Source organism: Epinephelus lanceolatus, chromosome 22 (assembly GCF_041903045.1).
Source record: "Epinephelus lanceolatus isolate andai-2023 chromosome 22, ASM4190304v1, whole genome shotgun sequence".
In the NCBI taxonomy this organism is placed as follows: domain Eukaryota; kingdom Metazoa; phylum Chordata; class Actinopteri; order Perciformes; family Serranidae; genus Epinephelus; species Epinephelus lanceolatus.
The window spans coordinates 13,092,808-13,120,587 of NC_135755.1; the positions used below are offsets into that span (position 1 = coordinate 13,092,808).

At 39.5% G+C, this 27,780-nt stretch overlaps 1 long non-coding RNA gene across 1 annotated transcript; it reads left to right on the forward strand.

Annotated features, from left to right (window-relative positions):
• Nucleotides 1-460: 460 nt before the first annotated feature.
• LOC144459752 (uncharacterized) lies at nucleotides 461-16,117 on the forward strand. Its single transcript, XR_013488560.1, has 3 exons — nucleotides 461-555; nucleotides 6,962-7,056; nucleotides 16,013-16,117. It is a non-coding gene; the product is annotated as an uncharacterized LOC144459752 (long non-coding RNA).
• The last annotated feature ends 11,663 nt before the right edge of the window (nucleotides 16,118-27,780 follow it).

Here is a 27,780-nt window from a genome sequence, read left to right on the forward strand (position 1 = left end):
AAATACAAACTTTATACTAGGGTTGCAAGAGTACACTGGTTTCAAGGTATGCCATGATAAAAAAAAAAAAAAATTACGGTTATTTTACTGTGTACATTTGCTTATCTACGACACTGAAAAAACAAAATGCAACAGGACAGAAAATCTCAACTTTATTTTAGTTATTTTTACACATGGTTCCATTAAAAATGATATCAAGTTTCAAATATACTGATAAAATGTTTGTTTAACCAAATAAAATAGATTTAATTCCTGTAAGGGTCATTTAGACTGATAATAATAATTCTCTAACAACGTGATACCGCGATATTTTCTGAGACCGTGAAAATCTCATATAGTTGAAATCCTACTGTGTTTGAATGCTGACAATATAAACCCCCCTGTTTCTGCCGCGACTTGGAACATTCCAAATCACCCCTGCTGCAGTGGCAGTAATGGTCTGACCCATATTCCACCTGAGCTACTGACGGAGGATGATTAGGGTCAATCCACAGTGAACTGTTCGAGGACCGGAGATGTTCTGAGATGTGGACATGTGTTTGCGTGCATTAAAATGTAAGTTAGCACATATTTGTTCTTGCTACAGTTAAGTAAATGTGTGGCCATGTCCTAAACACAGCGGTTAGGGTTAGGGTCCACAACATGAGGCTAACAGTTAGCTAAATGTAGCACCGGAGAACACGGTGCGTCGCTGTTGGGAGAAGTTTGCTCTGCTCGGTCGGGTTCAGGGAAAAGATGGCGGCCGTGTGTGGTCGTGTTATTCTACTGTTTTGAACTTGACAACAGTTTTAATTGGTCCAAGTGTATTTCCTGTTGGGATGTTCGGTAGTGCGGTAACATTAGCTGACGGAAGTGAACAGGCACCAGAGCTGTTGCCATAGCAACAGCATTGGAAAGGAATGGCGGACTAGAATAGAAGACACTAAACAACATAGGAGGAAGCAGTAAGTAAAACAAATATACAAGGTCTTAACAAACACATTAAATCAGCTTATTGTCTGTGGGTTAAAACACATCAGTCGCTGTGTTGAGTGAAGGTTACTGATGGTACTTTGTTCAGTAGAACAACAGGACCAGTTTCAGTTCTGTTCAAAATTTTGTAGTGAGGGATTATCATTTTTCAAGGTTGCCTGATGTGCAGTTATTATTTTTGTGATATTATGATTGTGACACGAGCAGTCTACCATTATATTCTTTTATCCTGCACCAGTGTTTGGTTAATAGAGAAGAGCATAATCCACCTAATGGTGGCCTAAATTTATTTACTTATTTTACAGTTTGTTGAGGTGCAAAGATCTTTTTGCTTTGTGCTATTTTCTTATTATGTTGTATTTTTGTTAATTTTAATGTGTCATTTGTATCTTAAGTATATTATACATACTTACATACAATTCAATTAAATTTATTTATAAAGCCCAATATCACAAATCACAATTTGCCTCAGAGGGCTTTACAGCATACAACATCCCTCTGTCCTGTGGACCCTCACATCAGATAAGGTTAAAAAAAAAAAAAAAAACGTGTGTCAAATATTTTTTAATTCTGGTCTGACTTTCTTCTTCTTTTTTTCTTTTTTTTAAATTCCTTGTAAAATTTATAGCACTAGCTCTCCTCAAAAATTGGTGCTGTAACTGATTTATCCCGAGTCAAATTGACATTGAATTGGAAATTGAATCAAATTGGACCCTTGTGAATCAAACGAAACGATTCAGGAAATCAGTGGTGATACCCAGCCCTAGTGAATACAATTAGCAGTTCACTGCAGACTCAGCTACCTCCATGTTGAGAGCAGCGTGCAAGCAGTCCCATCCCAGACTCGGAAGCTTAGATATGCTGTGAATATCGTATATTATTACCTTTAATTGACATTTTACGTTACATAGAGTTCTCAGTCTGCTGTGCTGTGTGTGATGTCAGTGGCTTGGCTTTAAATGCATGTGATATTGTCCTGTTTTGTGAAAGTGGGGGTTCCCTTAGTTTATTGTTATAGCAGTGGTTTTCAAACTTTTGTGCCCAAGGCAGACTTAAGGGCAAGCCAAGATCTCAAGGCACACCTGTATTTATATCTGTGGACAAAAGTGTCTATAACGTGTGTCATCACTCTTATCATGACATAAGACAATAAGGCAGGTAGCTTTTGTGATACTGTCTCTTTTCTTTCGGTGGTAGGTCGTCCTCACTGGTGCTCTGTTGCAGTTTGCTCAGTACAGTAAACCGATCTATTTTCCCACTCACGGCTTTCTCCTTTTAAATGTTATCATCCCTCACACTGGCTGCCAGTCAGGGCTTTTCATGTGTCACACATTTATAGTTCCCACTTGCAAACGGCAAAAAAAACTCCCAGTAAATGTTTTTTAAATTAAATTAATCACATTTTTAGCTCGAGTTTGCCTCCTTATTAGGAAATGGGTGCACATGACATACTGATACAGTCAATTAGAAATGAATTAATAACTTTTACAATGCAAATATGTATTCAAATTTAAAATATTTGTTGACAGCCCTAATAGTACAGTTGCAATCAAATTTATTCAACCTCCATTGCATATTAGGCCTATTGGCAAAATATACAATTTCTCTGCTGTTTGCAATAAACAAATTACACAAGAACTGTTTAAGTAGTTCAGTGAAACTAATATTACAAGGGTTTTGATCCAAATTCAACACAAAATGCTACTTTTAATGACTACTGCAGTCTCAAAATTATTCAACCCCTTCATGACAAGCATCTTCAGTACTTAGTAGAGCACCCTTTTGCTGTTATGACCTGCTGCAAACGTGATGCATAGCCAGACACCAGCTTCAGACAGCGTTCCTGAGGAATCTTAGCCCATTCCTCATGGGCAATGGCCTCCAGTTCAGTAATATTCTTGGGTGTGCGTTTTGCAACCGCCTTCTTCAAATCCCACCAGAGATTTTCTATGGGGTTCAAGTCAGGCGACTGTGACGGCCACTCTAGAATCTTCCATTTCTTCTTCTGAAACCAAGCCTTGGTGGACTTTGAGGTATGCTTGGGATCATTGTCCTGTTGGAAGGTCCAATGACGCCCAAGCTTCAGCTTCCTCACAGACGGCACGACGTTTTTACCTAAGATTTCCTGATACTTGACTGAATCCATCGTGCCCTCCACACGCTGCAGGTTTCCAGTGCCAGAGGCAGCAAAGCAGCCCCAGAGCATCACTGAGCCACCGCCGTGCTTCACTGTAGGCAGGGTGTTCTTTTCAGCATATGCTTCATTCTTCTTCCGCCAGACATACCGCTGTTCCATAGGCCCGAAAAGTTCCAGTTTTGTTTCATCGCTCCACAGAACAGAATTCCAAAACTTCTGTGGCTTATTTATATGGTTTTGAGCATACTGGAGCCGACTTTTCTTGTGCTTTTGGGTCAGTAGTGGTGTACGTCTTGGAGTCCGGGCATGGAGCCCTTCGGTGTTTAGTATGCGCCTTATTGTACAAACTGAAACCTCAGTGCCTGCTGCCACCAAGTCTTGCTGCAGGTGTTTTGCAGTCACTCGAGGGTTTTTGACCACTTGCCTCCTCAGGAATCTGGTGGCAGCCGCTGATAGTTTCCTCTTTCTGCCACGTCCAGGTAGTGTAGCCACTGTTCCTTTAACTTTGAACTTGCGAACTATGCTTCCAGCTGTATCTCTAGGAACATTCAGAGCTTTTGCTATCTTTTTGTATCCTTTTCCTTGTTTGTGCAAGGCAATGATTTCTTCTCTGAACTTTTTGGACAATTCTTTTGACTTAGCCATATTTCTAACATGCAATCAAACGTCACTCTCAACAAAACCCTAGCCAGTCCAGGTATTTATGTGTCCTGTCTCAAGCACACCTGAACTAATGAAGCCCTTGATTAGTTGCACCAGGTGTGCTTGAAACAGGGGGTTGAATTATTTTGAGACTGCAGTAGTGATTAAAAGTAGCATTTTGTGTTGAATTTGGATAAAAACCATGGTAATATTAGTTTTATTAAACTATTTCAACTGTTATTGTCTACTTTGTTTATTGCAAACAGCTGAAAAATTTTACATTTTGCTGATAAGCCTAATATGCAATGGGGGTTGAATAATTTTGATTGCAACTGTAAAAAGACTGGATGCACCCATGACGTTTAAATCTGTGTTATAGCCCAGCTTTCACCCAGTCTCCGTACGTGTAGCCTACTTTATGTGGAAAGTTGCACTTCCTCAGATTTTTTCTGCCCTGCTGCAATTATTACCACCCAGCCAGCTAAATAGTCTTGGGGACCTTACGGAATGTAATTTCCAAAAGACGCCCCGAGAGTCCCGGCTAGGTTGTGGGAATTGGTAAACACACAAAACGAGCCGAGTCCCCGAGGCCCTGCAGTGCCTAAGAGAAAGGGTAAGTGAGTGTGGATAACACTGCTATCAAACAATGAGACAGCACAGCCGGCCAGTAAGGGACTTAAACTCATTATAGCTCGGCAAGGCTGGGCCCACATGTTGGGTTATAGTTGTCTACTTATCGCTGGAAAATTTCACTTTTAGTGCTTTCAGTTTTAATGCTGATCCCGCTGTATATGAGGTGCATTGCTTCAGACTGGGTAGAGCCTGTATTAGATTGTGATGTTGTTTAGTGCAGCTGCAGAGTTAAATGGAGCCCTGCCAGTCTTCATTTATTAATCTATCAGATACATTTATCTGTTTAATAACAGATGAAGATGATGAAAAGACGTTATAAATAAGGACGGATGTTTAAGCCTCCAGTCAACTGAGCAAAACAAGGTCTGCAAGGCAACATTAGAGAGGTGATCTTATGTTGTGTATGTTTCCGCTCACCAAACGATTTTCACTCTGCCCAGGTTCAAAGATCACAAAATAAGATTTGAAACCAATCTACAGAGTTTCCACCTGTTCTTTTAAAAATGGGTCAGCAGAACAGTGAGAGCTGAACTAAAGTAAATCCTTTATTAAAGCAGAAATATATAGGCTAATTGGCAACTTTCAAAGACTTGTGAAATGCTTTGCATTTTAATGAACACAGAGAATATTAATGTAATGCTAATTAGTGATGAAGAAACTTAAATCTTACTACAGGAGAATATTTTGTATCCTACACATCACAGCTGCAGATTTTAGTATTACAAGGTCGGCTGAAATTACAGTTAGCGCATGGCTGGATAAAAAAGGACTGTAAATGACATGAGGACTTTCTCATTGGTTGTTTTGCCTGGCCTTGCTCTCTATCCCTGCTCACTTCCCTCAGGCCATGTACTTTCCTCACTCCCCAGACCTGCCATCCTCAAACCATCTACTAGATACCCTCAGACTTTCTTACAGGTCCTGGTCACCTGACATCCACTCACACCTGTTCCCACATTCCTGAAGTTACCTGACTTTCCTCGCCGACTCTCTCATCTGTTTCTGTGTTCCCTCATAGGGATGTTAATAATTAACCAATACCGCTGAGCAAGGCAATACACTGCGCTCGGCTTTACGGTGACATAAAATTTCACCCAATTTAAATAGTAAAAAACAGTAAATAGTCGTGCAGCCCCACACCTCACACTTAATGAGGGTTGTCTATCGATCAAAAATAAATTCTACATTTGCATCCCCTGTCCCTCATCAGCCTTGCACTTTATAACCGGCCCTTTTTACATTTGATCTCTATAAACAGATATCGGCATATGTCTGCAGAATCTGAATTTTGGCAGGTGTGTTGTAGTAAAGACCTAAACCTAAATATGGCAATAAAAAACTGGTAATGGAAACACCTACATTTCGAAATAACTCTCAGATATCGAGAAAAGGTTTTTACGCTCTCATGAGGTGGTTTTTCAGACGTGTCGATATAGAAGTATATCGCAAAAGTGTAATGGAAACACTTTTTCCGCAAATGTACGTCACCGGACCTTCAAGTCCTCTGGGAATTTCTCGTTCACGATCATCTCCCAGAAATCCTTTATCCATGGTCGCAGCCACATAAGGACTTTGCCTTTGGAATACCACTCGCTCTCTTCATCTTTGGTTGTAGACTACTGCAACAGCAGCAGTGGCAACTGGGATGATTGTTCCAGCTCGCAAGAGATTTGGAATGTCCATCTTACTTCCGCAAACAAAGTGGAGATTTTACGAGAATTATGGCTCATACGCAAAACACCTTTTAATGGAAACACCTGCAAGTCGCAATTGTACTTTGTTGAAACTTTAGAAATATCGCATTTATTTTTGCGCAAAACTAATGAAAATGCAATTTATGACACACCGGGTCAAAGGGCACCATGAAACGTGATTAGTCAGTGTTAATTTTTTGTCCATTTTATTTTTTCTGCGATTAATTGATCAGAAATAACATGTTATTTTGACAGCCTACACAGACACTACAGGAAGTTTGCCATCGCTTATTGTCGTCAGACATTCGTGGATGGGCTCTGAGATAGGTTACCTTCAGCCTAGCTTCTTAAATGTGTTACCTGTCTGTTTGTATCTCTACCTGATCCTTGGTTTTGACCCTTGCCTGCCTCATGATTCCTGTACCTGTCAGTAATAACTCCCTGAAACAGTCTTTGCACTTGTCTGCTTTTCTTGGGTCCTATCTCTGTTACCCCACCCACACCAGCCGTGACAATACAAGTCAAACCCAGTAATAATTTGAACTTCTGACAACATAATTTGTAAGAATTTAATCAATGGAGGATTCTTGAATCACTTAAATATAATACTTTTGGTTGTTGGGAGCAGGATAATGAACAGAACGGTGTGATCAGCTGTCAGTGTTTGGAGTTAACCACCAGTAAGATATTGTCAGAGATCATCAGAGTATGTCACAGCCCACTTGCTCTTTAATTGCTCTTGGAGAAACCTCCGCTATGTAAGACGTATGAAACGACTTTTGAGGGGACGGCTCCCCTTCTCTGCTGTCATCACGCCCACGTGTGTCCAGATCTGTCATTGTGGTCGAACTAACTGATCCGTCCTCTTTTTTTTTTTTTACAGATTACCGCTGCTTTAAAGCTCACTGATGATGAACACAGAGACGAGGAGCAGGAAGACGCACCACAAAGGTCACTGGATGGATTTTATTCGACTAGGTAATCATGTGAAATGTGCATTAGCCTCTGATGATACCTTTTGAAATGTCAGTTATATACAGTCTTCAAAGCCATTCAACATTGATTATTTGTATTTGAAGTGACGCATTTTATTCCAGGAAATGTTCCCATGGTATAAACGCATACTTGAAGACCATCAAGGCCTTGAATTAAAATGTGTAATGATGACAGCTGGTTGTTTTTAGTTGGAACATAAATCCTGTTTCAAAGGTTTCATATTTTTGATACTAACTCATCATTTAACCTTATTTAGCCTTAATTGTAACTGTAAGGTGTAATTTCACAGCGAGGCAGTAAGATGTGTCACCCTTAATAATTTCATACAAATCATTTGTACCCCTCAATTAACTCTATCAAGCGATTGTGACGGTCTCTCCCCTCCCACCACCAGAACACACCAGAGAGACAGACAAAGAGAGGTTATGAAATGATTTACTGTTCCTTTCATTACAAACACTCGGTATGTGGATATCTCATAACCTCAGTAATTTAGACTTAAACTACTTTTTAAAATGACTGTTTTTGGTGCAATATTCTCTCTTCGTGTTACCGTCCCCACGCTGTAGCTCAGCAGGAAACACTGGGCAGTAATGAAGGCAGAATAAAGCTTATCATGTAGGGATACCTAATTGTGGATTTTTGCCAGTATCTGATTTATGACTCATGGCCGATACAGACGTATTAACATATTTTTTGTCCACAACCTGCAATGGACATTAACTCTCCTGTAGTGGAATTAACATTATTATGCCCACTTTTATCGTGATGGCCCACTGGCAGATGCAGCAATGCTTTTCAAAATGTACACTTTCACTGGGCAAAGAAAGAAAACTACTTTAATTTAGGTTACGTGCAAAACATGCCATATTTATTTTCATATAACATTTTCAAACAAAACTGTAAAATTCATCCCACTTTTACAGGATTTGTTTATTTTTATTTCTTTACTTAACCAGGAAGTCCCGGTGAGACTGAAAATCTCTCTCCAATAGAGACCTGGCCGAGGTAGCAGCCAATCAAAACACATTTAAAATGCAACAAATGCAACATATAATACAAAAATCCACAATAAAACAACAGCAATTCAAATGTAATGGCCTCTCAAGAAAAACAAGCACGTCTCTGTCACCACAGTCTTTATGATGCCCTTAAATTCATCAGTGGATATAACGATATAATCGCTGTCCGTCATCTCTGAGGGCGATCTGTCGTGACTGTAATTAGCTATTGTCTAGGGGTGGGAACCACCAGAGGCGCCACGATACGATATTATCACGATAGTCACAATTCAATATTATTGGGATTTTAGATATGTCGTGATATGCTTAGTTTTGCGATAAAACATACTGCGATATATTGCAATTCATTAACTTTTTCCAATTGTAAATTATCCCAAAAAGAAAACTTTATTTTATGTAATAACATAAAGTTTTCATTCTGTTCATCTCACTGCTGAAGTTTTTTTATTGCAACAAAATGTGTCTACTGGACTGAAAAAGTAGTTGGTTTTATTTTTATTCTAGAAGGCTAACAGAAGTTAAATTTTTATCAGTACTATTAATAATTTATATCATAAAAATCGATGCTTGATGTCCATGTAGCGATATGATATTGTCAGACAAAGAGATCAAGATGCTGTGCTGTATCGATTTTTCTCCCCACACCATACTATTGTCTAGTCTTGTCTATGATCCAGGTGCATGACCTCACTGACTAGCTGGCTGTAGCCATCACATTGGTAGGCGATAGCGCTACACGCAATTTCAAAATTTCAGCTGAATGTATAAAGCTTCTCTGTATAGTTGGTGTCTTTATTTATATGTTCTGTCCTTGCACTTATAAACACGGGTGTAGAACTGCTGCTGGAGCCACCTGAACAATGTTTCGCCATTTTTTTCTCCAAGTGATTAAATAGAATATTCACCAAACGCTGGGCGATATGGCTGAAAGATAGTATTTGATGTTTATGGCTATATCACAATTCACGATACACATCTCAGTACTTTGAAATCTCCTCTAAACTACGGTAGACTACTAAATTACAAAATAATTAATTGAACTACAGTTACAATAAAGTTAATAAAGTACTTTTTTTTTTTTTTTTTTTTAGAAATTTCAATAAAGAACTGTTCTAATAATGTAAATTAAAGTACTGTTTTAATAAAGTTAAGCAAAGTACCATTATAATTATGTTAAAGAGAGCAATGGTACAGAAAACTAAATAAAGCACTGTTATAATCAATTAAATAAAGAACTCTTTTATTAAAGATAAAGAAAGTACTGTTAAAAAGAACTTAAATTGGATACTGTTTCATAAATTTAAAAGCAAGAGAGACAATAAAAAACAAATGGAATGGTCAGAGTTGTAATATTAACATTAAAGGTGTGTTGAATGATTCACCTCAGTAATTATGTCTATTAATAATTGCCTGTATATCAATTAAAAGAATAGAATAAATGAATGAATAAAGTTAAGTAATATTAAATATATCTTATTATCGTTAAAAGATTACATAAAAATCATGAGTAAGAATAGATTTTGGCAGAATTTTTATTACCATGTCTGTCAAAATGACAAATACAAATTTGACCCATTGAATTAAAGTTGCATAATTAAAGCCCCAACTTATTGGCTCGTCATATCTGCAAATATGTTCATTTCCAGTCGATGCTGATATTTCATCTTAAAGCTTTTTTCTGCCTATAACGATAATGTGCCAATGTTATCATGCTTCCTTAATATCTTGCGTTCTATAATAACAGGTAGGGAGGTACAACAAAAAGACTGCTTATCAAATCACTGTGTTATTAATGCTCTATTAACTTATGATCACGTTTAGTTGCCTAATATAAGAATAGAATAGATTGTGAGTATGGAAACATAGCTTTTGCATGGACGTTACTGTATCCATGATTATTACCCAGTTTAACATCTTTTCAGTAGAATATTAACTGTAAATGAAAATGTGTTTTATCCCAAAAACATTCTACATACTCTCCCAACAGCCCGCACCAGAGAGGTGAAACCCAGGTTGGAAAAGTCTGAGACATTTGCTGTTGCTCATTTATTTTATTATTATTAATATGTGGTTATTATAACTGTGCTTGCTGCTGTAAGTGTGTGGTAAAACTTGAAAGCAGCCTCAGATGAGCTCATCAACATTTTTAGCAGCTCCTCTCTCGTCTGGATTTTGGCAGCTGACTAGTTTGCAGAGATTTTAGTGAGTATATCAACTTGAAACTTTAACTAGGATTTTGTAAAGCGAGGAGGACGTTCCTAACTTCTCATCCCCAGTGGAAATTGCGCTCTCGTGTACATATGCTAATAGAACACAGACAATGAACAAATTTAGCTGCGAGTCAGGCCCCTCGGGTTTCAGCCCATGTAGACAAGCCCATGCATTTATTTCATGTGTGACCATTACCTTAAAGTTAGAGTTTTAAACTCAGAAGAGAAGCGCCGGTGCTCCCTAAATTAGGTCCCTGTGGCCATGTGTTTGGAATGAGCAAGGCAATGAGACCAGCCAACAGAGGAGGGAAAAAATAACACATAACAGGACTCAGCATTTCCCACTCATATCTCAACATTTAATAAGAACCCTGTCTGACCACCAGAGGCCATCCCATAACTGAGAGGTCATGTGCTTGACCATTTCTTTCTCCCCAGAAACATGATCCTAATTACACTGGGTGGAAATCGCTGATTGAATAGTTCCTTAAAAAAAAAGTCATAGCAACCTGCGAAGTGTGCTCCAAATAAACTTCAAAGTAGGTCACCTGAGCAAGTTTGTCCCTTTAAGACTCCGGTAAAAAAAAAAAAAAAAAAAAAGTCAAATTGTACTTCTGAGGTTTTAACTTTTTGGGGGAACATATAATTTAAAATGCATCATTCAGTATTTCTGCAGCAAGGACGTAAACAAGCCACAAAAGTTATTATCATCTTGTGTAATTCTCGGAGCTGACCTTTTTCTTTTTACTTTTGTTCTTCTTTCTTTTGTTATTTTTCAAACTATAAAAGTTTCCACATATTTAAATGGAATTTTGTTGTTGCTTTAATGCCTCCCCGCTGGCGATAGCCACTGGCAAAATCATTCTGTTTTCGGGTTGTCCGTCTGTTCCATTCTTGTGAACGCAGTATCTCAAGAACAACACAAGGGAATTTCTTTAGATTTGCCACAAACAGGTACTCAACAGTAAAGGGATTAAATGTTGGTGGTCAAAGGTCAAAGTCACTGTGACCTTGCATACTTCTCAATCTCGTCAATGTGACATCACAAGAACACCTTGAGGGAGCTTCTTCAGATTTGGCACAAACATTCACTTGGACTCAAGAATGAAGGTCAAGGTCACTGTGTCCTTGCATGTTTCTCGTTCTCATAAATGTGACAACACAAGAACTCCTTGAGGGAGCTTCTCAAAATCTGGCACAAACTGATACGATTTTAATGGTCAAAGGTCAAGGTCACTGTGACCTCACAAAACATTTTTATGGCTATAACTCAAGAGTTCATATGCTAATTGTGACAAAATTTCACACAAATGTTTAGTAAGATATGATAAAGTGATGACACTTTATATCCAAAAGGTTAAAGGTCAAAGGTCAGCTTCACTGTGACATGTTTTTTCTGTAAAAACACTTTTCTTGCTGTTACCCAACATCGTACCTCAGGAACAGAAGGGAAGACATTCTGTCAGATACTGAATTGGTGACACCACTCTTGGGCGTCCTCCTTGAAACTGTGTTTATCGTAAAAGATCTTTTGTTCTGCCTGGGGGGAAGATACTTTCCATTTTGAAAACATAAATAATTTATATAATAAAAAAATAATACTTGACATCCATGTAACGATACCACCATATTCTGTATTGACTTTCTCCCCACACCCCTGGTGAATTGTAGTTTTTCCACTTTGGTTTTTGGTGCTGAATACTGCAGATGTGTTTCAGACATTTTCTGGCCTGAACTGCCTTTACAGTCCATTTCTTGCCAGCAGACGATGTTTCTGTGTTTTTGCTCAGCAGTTGAGTGAATTTGGCTGAATGTGGTGTTTGCATCATCTAATGACACCTGGATGTGTCCTTGTTATTGTAACAGTGCCTCTGCCTTCATATTATCATGTGCACCTGTGCAGCTAACAAATGGCAACAGGATGCTACCAGTGTTCCTCAAAACAAAGAACACGGACAGGGAAATATCTGGAGGGTCCTCAGAGGGGTCTCTTTAGCAAAACACACAGTATGATCAGTAGCTGATGTCCTTGGGTTTCCATTCACTCTGCTGCTTGATAAATGTCAACAGCTCTTCACTGGAAAGCAGCATTGTACCAGGTTAAATGGTCCTCCATCCATCTCTCTGTGTTCCCCCTCACAATGATGTATGTATTTCTTGTACTTGCACACTTGCATTCTCATCGTCACGTCCTCCCTTTCCTCTCTTTCTCTCTCGTGGACAAACTTTGTTCTCTCACTGCTGCTGCGATCCCTCTTTGTCACCAGACTACCCCCCTCCTCTCGAGCTTTCTTTATCTCTGTTTCTTCTCATTGTTCTTTGTCTTTTCATTGCTCTCCATCTGCCGCCAAGTCCATCTTTTTCTCATGCTGCTTGGTTCTTCCACTTAGCTGCGTTCATTTTTTACCCATTTATTTTTCTCAGTGTTTTCCTCCAGTTCTGCTCCATATTGATGTTCCCTCTGACAACAGCAGTATTTAGAGCTATTAGCTCAGTCAGCTCGGTTGCAGAGTAGCTTGTTTCTAGCTTGATTTACAAAACACACTAGTCACATTCTGGCATCTCGCTGTCATGCTGTATATCATACACATGATAATGTCTTATCACAGCTAATTTTGCTGCAGTGTGCTGAAAACAGTCCCATGCTTTGCTTTTTGATACTAGCAGAGGTATAACTGATGAATGCATAACGTAATCTGATGTGTAATGTAAAACATACTGACTCTTCCTGCAAAAATCACAGCAAATATCAAGTTTAACCTTGCTTATATTTGTAACCAAACTCCTACTGCACTAAGGACATTCCCTTCAGCCAGCATCAAAGGTATTGGTGCTAATTAGCAAATGTTAGCATGTTAACACCCTACATGAACATGTAAATATAACACCTGGTAGACAGCCTGTCAACACGCTGTTCCAAAGGCCAGTCTCACAGAGTTGCTAGCATAGCTGTAGACTCTAAAGATCCACACCAAGAACAAGAACTAAAATGAAAACAATGGGAGCAGGCGCTGCACGGTCCAGCTGAGGAAAATGGATATTGATGATCTGCTTCTGCTGAATGCCTTTTCATCTCTGTTTATAATAATAACAGAAGACTTCTTGTACCTCTGCACCAGCAACAGCTGTGGCCGGAGGCATTATGTTTTCGGGTTGTCCATCTGTTCCATTCCCGTGAACGTGATACCTCGAAAACTAATTAGAATTTGGAGGTTCAAAGATCAAGGTCCCTGTGACCTTACATCCGTATTATTCTTGTGAAAGTGGTATCTCAAGAACCCCTTTGAGGAAAGTCTTTTAAATTTGGCATAAACATCCACATGGACTCAAGGATGAACTGCTTTGACTGTGAAGGTCCAATCTCAAGATCACTGTGACCTTGCATCTGTCTCATTATTGTGAACAAGAACACTTGGAGGGAATTTCTTAAAATTTGCTACCAACGTCCACTTGGACTCAACAGTAACCTAATTAGATTTTGGAGGTCAAAAGATTTTACTTCCATCATATTCTTGTCTAACTTGGACTAAAGGATTAATTGCTTTGACTGTAAAAAGTCCAAGTTCAGCATCACTGTGACCTTGCGTCTGTCTCATTCTTGTGAACGCGGTGTCTCAACAACACTTTCAGTGAATTTCTTTTAATTTGGCACAAACATCCACCTGGACTCAAAAATGAACTAAGTAGATTTTGGAGGTCAGAGATCAAGGTAACTGTAATTTTTCGTCTAATTCTTGTGAACGTGAGATATGAAGAACACTTAGCAGGAATTTCTTTAAATTTGGCACAAACGTCAACTTGGACATAAGGATGAACTGCTTTGTTTTTTAAAGTCATAGGTCAAGATCACTGTGACCTTGCATCTGTCTCATTCTCGTGTATGCAGTGTCACAAGTGCATCAAGGGAGTTACTTCAAATTTGGCACAAACATCCACTTGAACTCAACCATAAGCTAATAAGATTTTAGAGGTTCAAAGATCAAGGTCACAGTGACCTTACATCTGTCCCATTTTTGTGAATGCAGTATCCAAAAACAATTCACTTCTCATGTCAGTCAGTCTATCTGAGTTTTATTTCAGTGACATCATTTACTTCATAGAAACGTTGAAAATAATCTAGAAACTGTTGTTAAGGTCTTATTTTTAGCAATTTTATTTCAGTGAAGCACTTAGTGAGCTTACTCTAAAAGGTGCTAACTTGACATACTTACTAAAATGTACAAGTAACACAGAAATGAATTGAAAACATATAATTTCTTAAGTTAACTTAAACCACTACGTTTAGCTGTTCCTTGGACTCAAGGATGAACTGCTTCAAATTTAGAAATCAAAGGTCAAGATCACTGTGACCTTGCATCTGTCTCATTCTTGTGCACACAGTATCTCAAGAAAACCTTAAAGGAATGACCTTAATTTTGGCAAAAAAAAAAATGTCCACTTGGAATCTGCAATGAACTGATAAGATTTCAGTGGTCAAAGGTCAAGGTCACTGGGACCTCACAAGTCATGTTTTTGGCCATAACTTAAGAATTTTTGTGTGTGTGAAGCATTCACTTTTTTACAGACAAATAAATTCCCTCTGACACTGTTTTGCAAGAGCATTGTTGCTGTGTTTATGGCTTATTGCTGCCCAAGATCATTCTGATTGGTTTTAAGAAATACAAACAACCCAGAGTTTTTTCCCCTTAGTGTTGAATTACGATGGGTTCAGCCCGACTGTTCTCCACTGCATGTCCAACACTAAACCAAAATGTGGACATAAGTCTGGCTGTGCGAGACTGCAGCTGCAGAAACAACCTGATTCAATCATGTTTGTAGGTGGCCCAGTTTAGCCTCTATCATTTGTCTTTGCCACTGGTTACTGTGAGAATTAGTGACACTGATGAGCCATAATCTGAAGCAGTGGACAGTTTTTACCGTCCTCCCACCTCCAAACACAGCCCAGTCACTAATCTCTGTGTTTCAACATAGATGACAGAAGTTTTTCAAGGCCATGTCTCTTGAAGAGCACTTTTCAAAGATGTATGAGGGTGCAATAGATCATTTTGTGTCCTGTTCTGTGTAATCTGTCTTGACCTGTCTCGTACTGTTGGATGGCCACTGTCCCCTGTTGGACCTGGGTTCTGTGTATTTTGTCATTTTCTCAGCCTTGTCCTTTTAGAAGTGTTCTTCTACAATTACTTTAAGGGTTCAAACTTAACATTATTAACATGGAATAAGTCTTCTTTTCAACTGTTTAACTGATCGACTTCACATTTGGTGGGTGAATTGCTGAGGACCCAAGTATGTGTAGTGTTGAGGAAGAGCACTTAAGATCTATGGGACGTATGTATTAGTTGGGAGATGTGGGGCCCCTGTAAAAGCCTTTTCACAAGAGGAGCGTGACAAATAAATGACAAGAAAATGTGCAAATACTCACTATTCATGACAGTGATGCAGACCATCCGAGAGCCATATCAGTGATCATTTGGCATTCTGAATTCCATCAAACTGCATGTCATACGGCAACCAATTAGGAACAAGTTTGGACAGATTTAACCAACTCTGGGCTTAAATCTCACCAAATCTTTATGTAAAGCGATTACCTGGCTTTAGTGTTTATACATGGAGCAACTGCACTCAGTTGTGAACCAGTACCCTGCTTATTTTTGCACATTTTCTTTTCCCATCTTCAATTGTGCTTCTCTCATCCATTGCTCTCTTCAGGGCTGCCAGTAAAGATGCCAAACCCTCGTCTCAACCCCTTTGCACACACCCCAGCATCGTCATCAGAAAGCTTGGATCCTGTTGATCTAGAGCAGTCTGTCTGAGGTAAGTTGTTGTACATAGTCTTAGCTAAGCTATTTTTATTCTACTTTAATTGTGAAAGGAAAGAACTGAAGGAGCCGATGTCAAGATTGAAAGGAGTAGTGAAGTTTGCTGTATTGGTTCAAACTATGGAGCTTCCATGTTGTTTTTATGTGCATTATATTTTCGGGTTGTCCGTCTGTCCCATTATTGTGAAAACAATACACGCTCTGCAGGAATTAATTCAAATTTGGCACAAACGTCTGTATCATACACATCTAGAGACTGTATCATGAGACATATTTCCAAAAACAAAAACCATCTCATGTCAGTCAGTCTTCCTTACTTTTAATTCAACATCATATACTGCATAGAAAGTGGTATATAATCTAGTAACTGTTTTTTAAGGTGTTCTTTTTAGCTATTTTATTCCAGCGAAGCACTTCCTGACCAGTAAGGTCACTAAGTATTACTAAAACGTAAATGTAAAACAAAATAAATAAAAAAATTATATGCTTTTTGGAGTAAACTTGAACTGCTACATTTAGCTGTTCCTGCAGTGTTTCCCATACGTTGATTTATCTGTGGTGGCTGCCATAAAACATTGACCTCCACTCATTGATTTTCAATTTTTTTTTATTTATTTATTTATTTTTTTTTAGTATTTGAAATGGGTAGAATCTTATTTCTAACTAGCCACAGGCCCCCACGAGAACAGCTCAGCCTTGCAGCCAATTGTTCGTAGTTGCCATTCGATATCTAGGTGTTATTAAAATCTATGGCTAGCCACCCCACGGTCCCTCCCCTTCTTCCTGCAGTGAGGAGACTATTCGCCAGGAGGAGAGCAGCTGGAAGCTGTGGAGACAAGACCTAGCAACTTAAATAAAGCCAGCGCAAACCCCAGCGCGAGGCTTCACAGTGAGCAGGGTCTTTCTGTGAAGGCAGCAACAGAAAGTCTGGGATTTTGCGCTGGGCTGGTGGAATTTTTAGTTGAAATTTGAACATGTCCTCAGACTGTCTGCTATTTTCTTTCTCGTTTCGGCTTTGTTTTTTGTTACTCAAAATTATGGATAAATAGATAAAAGTGCCAACTTCTTTCCACCTCTATATCAAAATTATATCAATTCAAGCATTAAAAAATCATCTAAAAAAATTGTAAAAAGAAAAAAAAAGATACCTAATTGAATCGACTTCTTCCACCCCAAGTAGCTGGACGATAGCATTATCAAGCATTAGCTTTAAAATAATAATATTAGGGACGCAACAGCTACATTGATGGAGTATAACGCAACATTATGGAGTTTATTTATGGAGAAGAATTTAATGTCATAAGTCAGAGACAGTCTCAGAGACAAAACAGACTGCCTCATTTCCTGTAATTCATCATGTAGGCTAAATGGCCTCCTTATTACCCCCACCTTCAGAGGTGTTGCCACAGTGCATCATACATAAAACCGACTAGCCAGTGATGAACTTCGTTGTCAGTAATTTTTATAATCAATTTAATGGATTAGTTGTTGTAGCCGTATTTGAGTGACATGTCTCAGTCCGAGCAGGGCTGTATGTTGGACTCCCTCAGAGAAGGCTGGCATATCGGCGAGCAGCTCTGCTTTTTCCCCAGAAATCTGCCAAACTGGCTGCAGAGGCGACTGCTAGTGTTGAATATTTAATGGACAGCATTTTCCTCCACACTTTCCATGGTTCAGCCATTATTGTATGTACTACAATATGCTGTTGAGGGGATTTTGCAAAGGAGGTAAGCACGAGTGGCTGCTGAGAGTCAAGCAGATGCCACCAGGGAGGATGTCGTGGTGGATGGACGGGCTGAAGAGGCAAACAGGGATTGCTGGTTATTGTGAAGCCAGTGTAAGACATGCCCTGTGTGAGGACAATAACTAGGAGGCAGCTTTATATATATTGCAGAGCAGCATTGATAAACAGAAAAGAGAGATCCAGTTGTGGGACCTTGTTGTAGTCGGCAGATTTCAAATATCTTTTGACAATCCAGTGGTCCAAGTTATGAAGATGTCGTTGTCATGACGTGATGGCGTTGCATTACTCTTCTTTTATCAAATAAGTGACATGCATATACACTCAAATGTCACATTTCAGTGCAGAGACAGAGGTAGAAAAGCAGAACAGGGTGAAATAGTGTGTGTTGAGTCATCTCATTCATCCATGGACGTCAGGTAGAAATGAAATTATCCACTCGACTGTGGAGTTGGAGATGTTTTACTGCTCATTTAAATGGCTTTACCAGTTCGGCTGTAGTTTATTTCTAACATTTGTTTTACTCTGATGATCATAAATCACAAATGTAGACATTTTCTGGCATCGATTGTAACGTCAAAGGCACCAAAGCCCACTCATTCGTCATCTAAATAGGATAAATAAATATTAACCAGGTTAGGCTGGTCGCACACACTTCGCGTGTATTGCAATTTAAAAAGACCAAACAGCTTCCATCCAGGAGGTTTTTGTCTTTTCATTGCCTCTGAAATATTTTAGTATTTTTGTGTCTGCTGCGGATCAGATTGGCCATGGAAAGCACAGGAAGCAGCCCGATGTAGAAATCCTCAGCGGGTCGATACAAAAGCCCCTAAATTACCTCAATGGTTCTCACTTTTGAAATTGAATAGGCTTCCTGAATGATTTAAGGGCTGGCTTTATGGGAATAATGGAGGGCGAGTGCGGTAACACAGTGCCAACAGGGTAACAAGCTGAAAACAATAAACACAGACGTGGGAAAACATAATAGCTGAGCCTATAAATGGATGCCCACGCATACGCCATGTGAAAGACACATAAGAGCTGAATGCATCTGTGTGTATGTAGTGAAGTGCTAAATCTTATAAACAGTGTTGTGTATTTGTAACTTAAGGCTTATATTAGGACAGGCGAAGGCAGATCTGCTCTTTTTTTTCTTGTGTCTTTCTTGTTACATTACCTGCTGTTTATACAAAGAAAGAAAAGGTCTGATCCTAGACCTCCTCTAAATGACCATTTGTATATCAGTTACTCACAGAGTGTTACACTGAATTCATGAAGAGGGCTTTGTTTTTCTTGCATGCCTCCAAGGTGAATGAAGAATCCAGAAAAATGCTCAGTTCCTTCAAAACACACTAAAGGGCCGTCCACACCAAGAACTATAACTATAAATATATAGTTTTAAAAATCGTTCTAAACTCAACAACGATAGCGGTGGACGATATCGTTCGGATCACCTTCAGAGCGATTTGATGAACAATAGAAACACTGACAGCCAATCAAAATCCATCCGAAATGAGAGGTCACGTCACTCCGACTCATTCAACATGGCGGACGACGTAGGAGAGTGGCTAATCACCGAGGTACAAAAAAATCCACCCCTCTATGATAAGAGTGATCGACTTTATAAAGATGCGACCAAGAAGAGGGACATCTGGGACGCAATTGGGCGCACCCTTGGCATAAGTGGTGAGTGTTTTTGTTCACGGAGATAAGACGTTTATGAATAGCCAATGCTAGCTGTTATGCTAACTAGTATTACCTCACGTAGCTAAACATGAATGACAACAACTGTCTCGCCTCCTTATGATTATTATCACCACCGTTCACGGACCAAAATTAGCACCATTTAACGTTACCAGCTGAATGCTGGTGAAATATGCAAGTGGCTGGTAGATTTGCTGCACTCATCCCTCCCCTGCCGACCGCACCGAGCAGTGTGTGTTTGGCGTAACCTAGCAACACAACGATATCGTTCATTGGTGTGGATGCTGCCATTGTTATCATTATAGTTAATGTTACAGTTATCTTTCTTGGTGTGGACGGCCCTTAACACACTAAAACGTCAGGATTTATTTCCCAACCTTTTTCCGTAAGGCGACCCTTGACTAAGTGATATATTTTATGTCTGTCCTATCTAATGAAGGCAAAAGGCCCAGAAAATAATCTAAACAATAATAATAATAATAATAAAAAAGAAATAAAGTAATTTGGAAAAATAATAGACAACATGAAAACTAAGGGCACTTTCAGACATAGAGTTGTCTTGCTTTGGTCCAAATCAGGATCTAATTTTGTCACAAAGCTGTATAATTGCCTAGAGTTGGTTTGTGTTCTCACGGCAGCATTTACAAGTGGACCACATCAAATACCTTGTGTGAGAAAGCTGCTCTTGATTGGTCAGAATTTCTATGTGGGAAAAATCCAGGAAGTAAACAAAACGTTGAAGAAGAGTACACTTGCAAGATAAATGCGACACTTTCTAATGTCACGATGGAGGGACAACTACGCAGGTTGATTTTAGCGCTGCTCATCGTGGACTATATTGCTGTCATTGTTCACTGGACCGAGACCACCTCTTCAAGAAGGTCTTGGTCCGGTTGTTTTGGTGCACACCCGAGTGCGATTGCTATGTTCACACCTGCCCCAAACGAACTGCAGTTAGGGGGCAAACTAACTTGAGTTTGATTGAACCGAACTAACGAGGGCAGGTGTGAACGCACTCTAAAGGTCACTGCACTGCACTTTTTTTTTTTTTGGATTCTTTGTTCACTTTGGAGGTATGCAAGAAAAACAAAGTTTTCTTCACAAGTTCAAGGTACCACGTGATGAGTAATTCATACAAAAATGGTCATTTTGTGGGTGAAGTGTTCCTTTAAGGCTCATACTGTAGCATGTTATCACCCTTGTGGATTGCAGCGCGCACACTTGAGGGAGCATTATAAGGCAGCTCTGCTCTCTTTGTTCTTGTGTCTTCCCTGCTACGTTAACCTGCTTTTAATACAAAGAAAGTCTGATCTTAGACCTCCTCTTCCCCGCCATTCACCTTTCTATAATTCACACTCTTTTGAGCTTAAATTTTAAAATAAGCTCTTAACTCAGAAAAAGGTAATTTGACATTTACAATGGTTTTCATTAATGTCTGTCTTTTTCAAAAGACCATTCTTCATCTCATTCCTCATCATTCATTCACACCTTCTTCACTCTTAAACCACCAAACTGGTAGTGAAGCTTTCTCCTTTTCTTCCTTTACACATTGCCTTTACTTTTCAGAAACACCAGCGCTCAACCACATCACCCCTAATTTTGTCTCCTTGCACTTTTCCTTTTTGTCTCTAAAACCAACCTTTCGCTTTGTAATTTTTTTTGTCCCTCTCTCATTCTCTGTCTCCACTGGAGGGAACATGAATGGCCCGTGGAGCAGCTGTATTTTTGACATGACTAATAAGGCTGATATTTTACCTTGAACGAGGCCGATGCTGCATTATACCTGCATTGATCTACAGTTGCTGTGCAAGTCAAGACACTGACACCAAACTGTAGAACGTGCTTTACTGCTGTTTCAGTGAAGATTAACATTCACTACACATACTATTTGCTGGCTGCTTTTATCACCTCTTGGCGCGGTGTGTGCGTACAGTTTTATCACGCATGGCCACAGAGGGAATCAAACCACTAACCCTGCTAGTGTTACTGTCACGCTTTACCCACTGAGCCATACAGAAAGCTTTCTACTCGCATGGGATTATTCAAAAATATTCTGCAGCACAGGGCCCAATGCTAACACGAATTCCTCGACCGCCTCACTAGTTCATGAGTTCATGAAAAGTAGAACACTTTCCCCCATTTTTCACACAGCCTTCAAGTGCGGAGCAGTCTTTTGGTGCGAGCAGGACCCAATCACAGCGCAGTCAAAGGAAATGCTAAACAAGATGATTGGTCAGGAGCGGGCTGTTTTCAGCAGGACATTTTTCACTTCACAGGCGACAGTGAGAAGTTCTGATTCTGTGAGAGCGGTGATAATTTTCAGGTGTGCACCTTGAAAAATACAGGTGTGTACTTATACAGACACACACACAAGAAGAAGTCTGTAGAATGGCAAAATGTAACTCTGAATAGTAAACACAGACCTTGTAAAAGCTGGAGTACGAGTTGAAGGGTGCTGTCTGTGAGGAACTAGAGTTATGTGTGATCATCATTATTTAAGCTCACAGCCAAGTGATTTTGCCTTTAAAGGGGTGCTCATCAATTTTACACATGAAGTTCGCTTTACTCGGCACAAGAAGTACTACACAGTTTTAAAAAGAAGCCTGTGTTACAAAGTGTAGATGTGAAGTTTAAAGGCCCTGGAAAATAATTTTGTCAATCACTTTCTGACTCCGAATAACTGCGTCCTACATGACCACACTGTTTTCTGCCAAAGTTACAACAGTTTTAGTTATTTCACATTAGGTCAGGTTACACTGACCAGCCACTTTATTAGGTACACCTTGCTAGTACCAGGTTGGACCCCTTTTGCCTTCAGTTACTTAATTCTTGGTGTCATAGATTCTGGAGGTGCTGGAAACATTCCTCAGAGATTTTGGTCCATATTGACATGATAGCATCACACAGTTGCTGCAGATCTGTCGGCTGCACATCCATGATGCGAATCTCCTGTTCCACCACATCCCAAAGGTGCTCTATTGGACTGAGATCTGGTGACTGTGGAGGCCATTGGAGTACAGTGAACTCATTGTCATGTTCAAGAAACCAGTTTGAGATGATTTGAGCTTTGTGACATGGTGCGTTATCCTGCTGGAAGTAGCCATCAGAAGATGGGTACACTGTGGTCATAAAGGGATGGACACGGTCAGCAACAATACTCAGGTAGGCTGTGGTGTTTAAACCATGCTCAGTTGGTACTAAGGGGCCCAAAGTGTGCCAAGAAAATATCCCCCACACCATTACACCACCACCACCACCATCCTGAACCGTTGATACAAGGCAGGATGGATCCATGACGCCAAATTCTGACTCTACCATCTGAATGTGGCAGCAGAAATCCAGACTCATCAGACCAGGCAACGTTTTTCCAATCTTCTATTGTCCAGTTTTGGTGAGCCTGTGTGAACTGTAGCCTCAGTTTCCAATACAAGTGGTTATTTGAGTTACTGTTGCCTTTCTATCATCTTGAACCAGTCTGGCCATTCTCCTCTGACCTCTGGCATCAACAAGGCATTTGAGATTTTTGTATTTGTTTTGTATTTTCTTTTCTCTGTGTTCCTCTTACCTGTTTGAAGAGGAATACGCTCTTGACAGTTGGTGGGTTTCCTGGATACTGTCAGTCAGATCTGATCAAGTTAGAGTTTTTGAGTGTTGCTCGTAACAAGTTATGGCATTATGTTTTTGGGTAGTCCATCTGTCCCATTCTCGTGAACCTGATATCTTAGGAATGCTTTAATGGAATTTCTTGAAATTTGGCACAAATGTGCACTTGTACACTTGGATGCTTAAGCACGATCTGATTAGATTTTAGTGATGAAAAGTCAAGGTCACTGAGACGACTTATCACCTCAGGTGTTCGTCTATTAAATGTGCCAAACGAAAAATGGCATCAAATGAAGCATTCTATTTGTATCGCTATCACTTTAAGTGTACTGGTATCATGCTTTTTTAAACAGTACTCAGCACTACTGCATCCCGTTCTTGTCAAGCTATAATCTGAGGAACGCCTTGAGGAAATTTCCTGATATTTGGCACAAACCTTTACTTGGACAGTTTTTGAGCAGTTTTTTGGTGAAAGGTCAAGGTCACTGCAACCTTATATGCGTCCCATTCTTGAGACCATGATATTTCATTACATCTTGCACAAACATCCATTTGGACTCAAGGATGAACTGATTAGAATTTGGTGGTCAGAGGTCAATCAGAAATGTCATGAAAGACACTACTGAGCCGCATTTTGGGAATCCAGGCCTTTTTGTGAATTCCCCAACTTTACTGACACACAGGGCTGAATTGCTGAGGTTCCCCTTTACCTTTGCTTGATGACACGCTAAATGTCCATGCCTTATGCCCTGCATTTTCTCCACCACCAAAAGGATTCTATTAATATACCATTTGTGAGCTATTCAAATGTAAATGTGTATTAGATATTCAGTTGGAGCTCGTTTGTTTACTGCCGCGGTCAGCTAATCACCAGGATGATTTGATTTGAGCCAAATGTCCATGTTGACTTGATTTGATGGTGCTGTCTTAATCAGGAAGACCGAGCAGCAAAGTCACTCTGACTTATACTGCAGCTAGCAAATAGCATAAATGCTGATTATCAAGACTATTTATAGTGTGTACTGTAGATGCTCCTTTGTTCTGTCATCAGAAAGCAAAATATTCGAGAAAATATTTGCACCAAAAGGATTGTTTGCAGTTTATGTCCAACTGTATGAAAGCCCAACTTTAAAGGTGAACACACATTCACATTTTTGACTTCTCGACACTTGATAATGTGGATGAAATGACATTTTAACGATCCCCCATGGGGAGAATCTGGGACAGTTTCCAAGCTGCATGCATGCTTCATAAATCCAACACTGTTTTCTAGTACTCAAAAATAAATACAGCACAAAAACGTTAACCTCTTTCTGTCCATCCCTCCTTTCTTTCCTCTCTCATTCACATTCTCTCTCGGATACAGTCACACACACACACACACACACACATAGTGGTGGTGTGGATATGGTAGTCAGACATGCCAGCAGCAGGTTCAGTGTGTTATCTGAGTCTGAAAACCTGCAAAGGGCAAGTCTGCCATCTACTGAGGAAGAGAGGAGAGGTTCAGCTTCTCCTGGGAGGCTCACAGGCACTGATGCAGATGCTCATCTTAATGTTGGTGTGATTTAAACCCATTATCTGCTGAATCTCTAATGTTAAGCAAACAGTTGGCTTTTTTTTTTTTTTTGCCAAGCAAAGCTCAATATTTTGACGCCTATATAGGTAGTGTTACAGCACATTTGTCTTGTGAATGAGTCGGCATGAAAATCAAGGCTCTCTTTTGACAATAAGTAACAATGCTTTTTATTCTGCTTCTTCAAAAGGAAAAAGATGAGATAAAGAAAATGTTCACAGAGCAATGGATTCAAGTGATTATGTGCAGGATTACTGTGAAACAGTCATACCATTGAGCTTAAGAGCATCTCCTAGACTCTCAGCAGGGTCTGAAATTAGCACCTGCCAAATGCGGGTGAATTTTTGGCAGAGGGGTGTGAAATCTTCAGGCTATCAAAGACGCATCATAACTGCTAAAAAAGACAACACTATTGGCTGTATTCTTTTTAAATGACAGTCACAGTTTGACAGATTCGAACCAATAACCATAAAAAACAAAGATGGGCACACACATACTGCACACTCATTGCTCTGTCAACTTCACCACCTCAGGTGTCAATTTCATCTGAAGGAATGGCTCAGGGCGTAGCTTATTTCTTTCAGCTGTGGAATTACGAGTTGGCAAGGTTTTGGTCATCCAAGTTATAATTTACCTTTTGGAGGCTTTTTTTTTTTTTTTTGCCTCATTATGTTTTTCTAAATGTTCATCTAAATTTGGCACAAACATCCACTTATTAAAGGCAAGGATGAACTGATTAGATCTTGGTAGTTAAAGTTCAGCATCACTGGAACCTTATTCTTATTAATGCAATATCACAAGAGGACCTTGAGGGAATTTCCTCAGATGTGGCACAAACGTCCACTTGTCAGTTCAGTTCAGTTCAATTCAATTCTGTTTTCATTCTCTCTATACAGCAGCATACACTGAACAAAATGTCGCTGAGGAATAAATACTGCATAGTAATAAACTAATAATACAGCAAAATGATGACCTGGCTTACAATTAAAATTAGTTTCAGTGTATATTAAAACCACTTGGACACAATGGAACAGATCAGATATTGGTGGTTAAAGGTCTCTCTGACCTCTTGTGTGTCTCATCCACTCAGTGTATTTTTTCATTTTTTTTAAGAGGCGGGCCATTTTTGTACAGCCGCAATACACCTGGGACGCAGTTTAAGTGCTCACATGAGTGCCTGTGGAGAGTTCACGACTGCAAGTGACTGTCTAGTAAACCAAGAAATGATTACAGGTAGGCTAATAATCAGTGCAGGTAGAGGGGTATACCCACCTCTTTCTGGATGCTGTAAGCTTCTCTGTTGTTGTTGAAGGATACACTGAATATTATTTGACCAATATAGACTTATGTCTTGTAGTTACCTAAAATTGCTCCATATTTTCTAGTTCAACACATTTTTTAACTCATTTTTTATTAACTTAAGTGTTCTTTACAAGCAATTCAGTTTTTAAAGCTCACATCGCATTTTGATTATTGTCATTTTATGATCATTATTCAGGTTTAAGACAAGTACGGTGTTCAAGTGCTGTAAGATGTACCTGAGATTCAAACTTCCAACAAAAAGAAAGGAAATGAGACACCAATAATAATTATAAATACATAAATGTGCATATGTGTACATACAAACATGCCTCAGCCTGTATGTTAACTTTTTTAGCCCATAGCACTGGTGCTACAGAGGGTGATAATTTTGTAGCACAGGCCAGAAAGTTTGTAGCACACAAGTATAAAATGTCCATTACCACCTCTACAAATTTTTCGTCATTTTTCTCTTTTTCTTTGGGGTTTTTGTCGAGGGGCTGAAAATAGCTCTTCATTTTCACCGCCGTCTCGCTGAAGTGAAGTGACGATGGGAGAGGCTAGAGGTAACCGCACAGGAATTGTGGGAATTGTGGGCTCATGTCATGTGTCAGATTTTACGAGAAAAAAAAAAACAGACCGCACACAAGCGGCTCGCAAGCAGTCTGTCGCATGCGTGCTACTAGGCAAATAAATTCATCGCACAAACATTTTTTTCCATTGCACGTGCAACATATATGTCGCACTGTACAGCCCTGTACCTTTTTGTCGACATGACATGTAAAAAGAGAAGAAAAAAAAGAAAAGAAAAGGAAAAGCAAGAGAATAGAAAAAATGTAAATTAATAAATAGAGTAAACTTAAAGATATAAAAGTGGGATGGGAATAGAAGGAGGATATGGATTTTGGAGTTCCCTCACTGCATTAGCAAACTCTTTACAAGGCTCCAGCTCTTTATACATTTTGGTCAACCTCAGTGCGTATGTGATTTTCTCCATTTTGTACAGTTCCCATATTTCTTAAATCCAGATGATGTACGTTGGAGGTTCAGGATTCGGAGGTTGGAGGTTATGTTCATCAAATAGTGATTTCTGTGTGACTTCAAAATGACCAGCGCCCCGATCCTGACTACATTGCCTGGCTCTGCCACTGCTTTTTTTTCATTCTCCATATCAAATTAAACAATATTATTTCTTCACTCAGTGCAGATATTTCAGAAGTGGCACATAAAATTTCTAAGTGGCAGGCAAACAAATAAAAACTTTCCTGCTATAGTTGCAGGTAGTGAAAAATAATTAATTTCAGATTTCAGCATCTGTATGCTGTGACAATCACTATTGCTAAAGCAAAACTTCCTTTTAGAATATTTTATTTTATGTCCATTTTTAATTGAATGTAGTTTTGAGAAATGGTGTTAAAACATAGATTGCAATGGGCGTAGTACGCAGGATTGTTGGATACTGTCTCTAAACATGCTTGCCAGTGAAAGTGAAAGTAAAAGCCAACCTCAGATCTACTCTCAGATTGCATTCGTTTCTATATTTATGGGGTTTTTTTGGTGCCGTGTGTCTCCTGGATGCCTGCTGCTTACAGTCCGGCACCTGGTTGCTACTATTTTATTTTATTTCACCAAGCCCTGACTTCATCTGTGGGCTGTAGGGGCACACGCCCATAAACACCACCACGCACTCCTATTCCTCTAAGTGGTGATTTGGAGGAATGAGTGAGTACTTTTT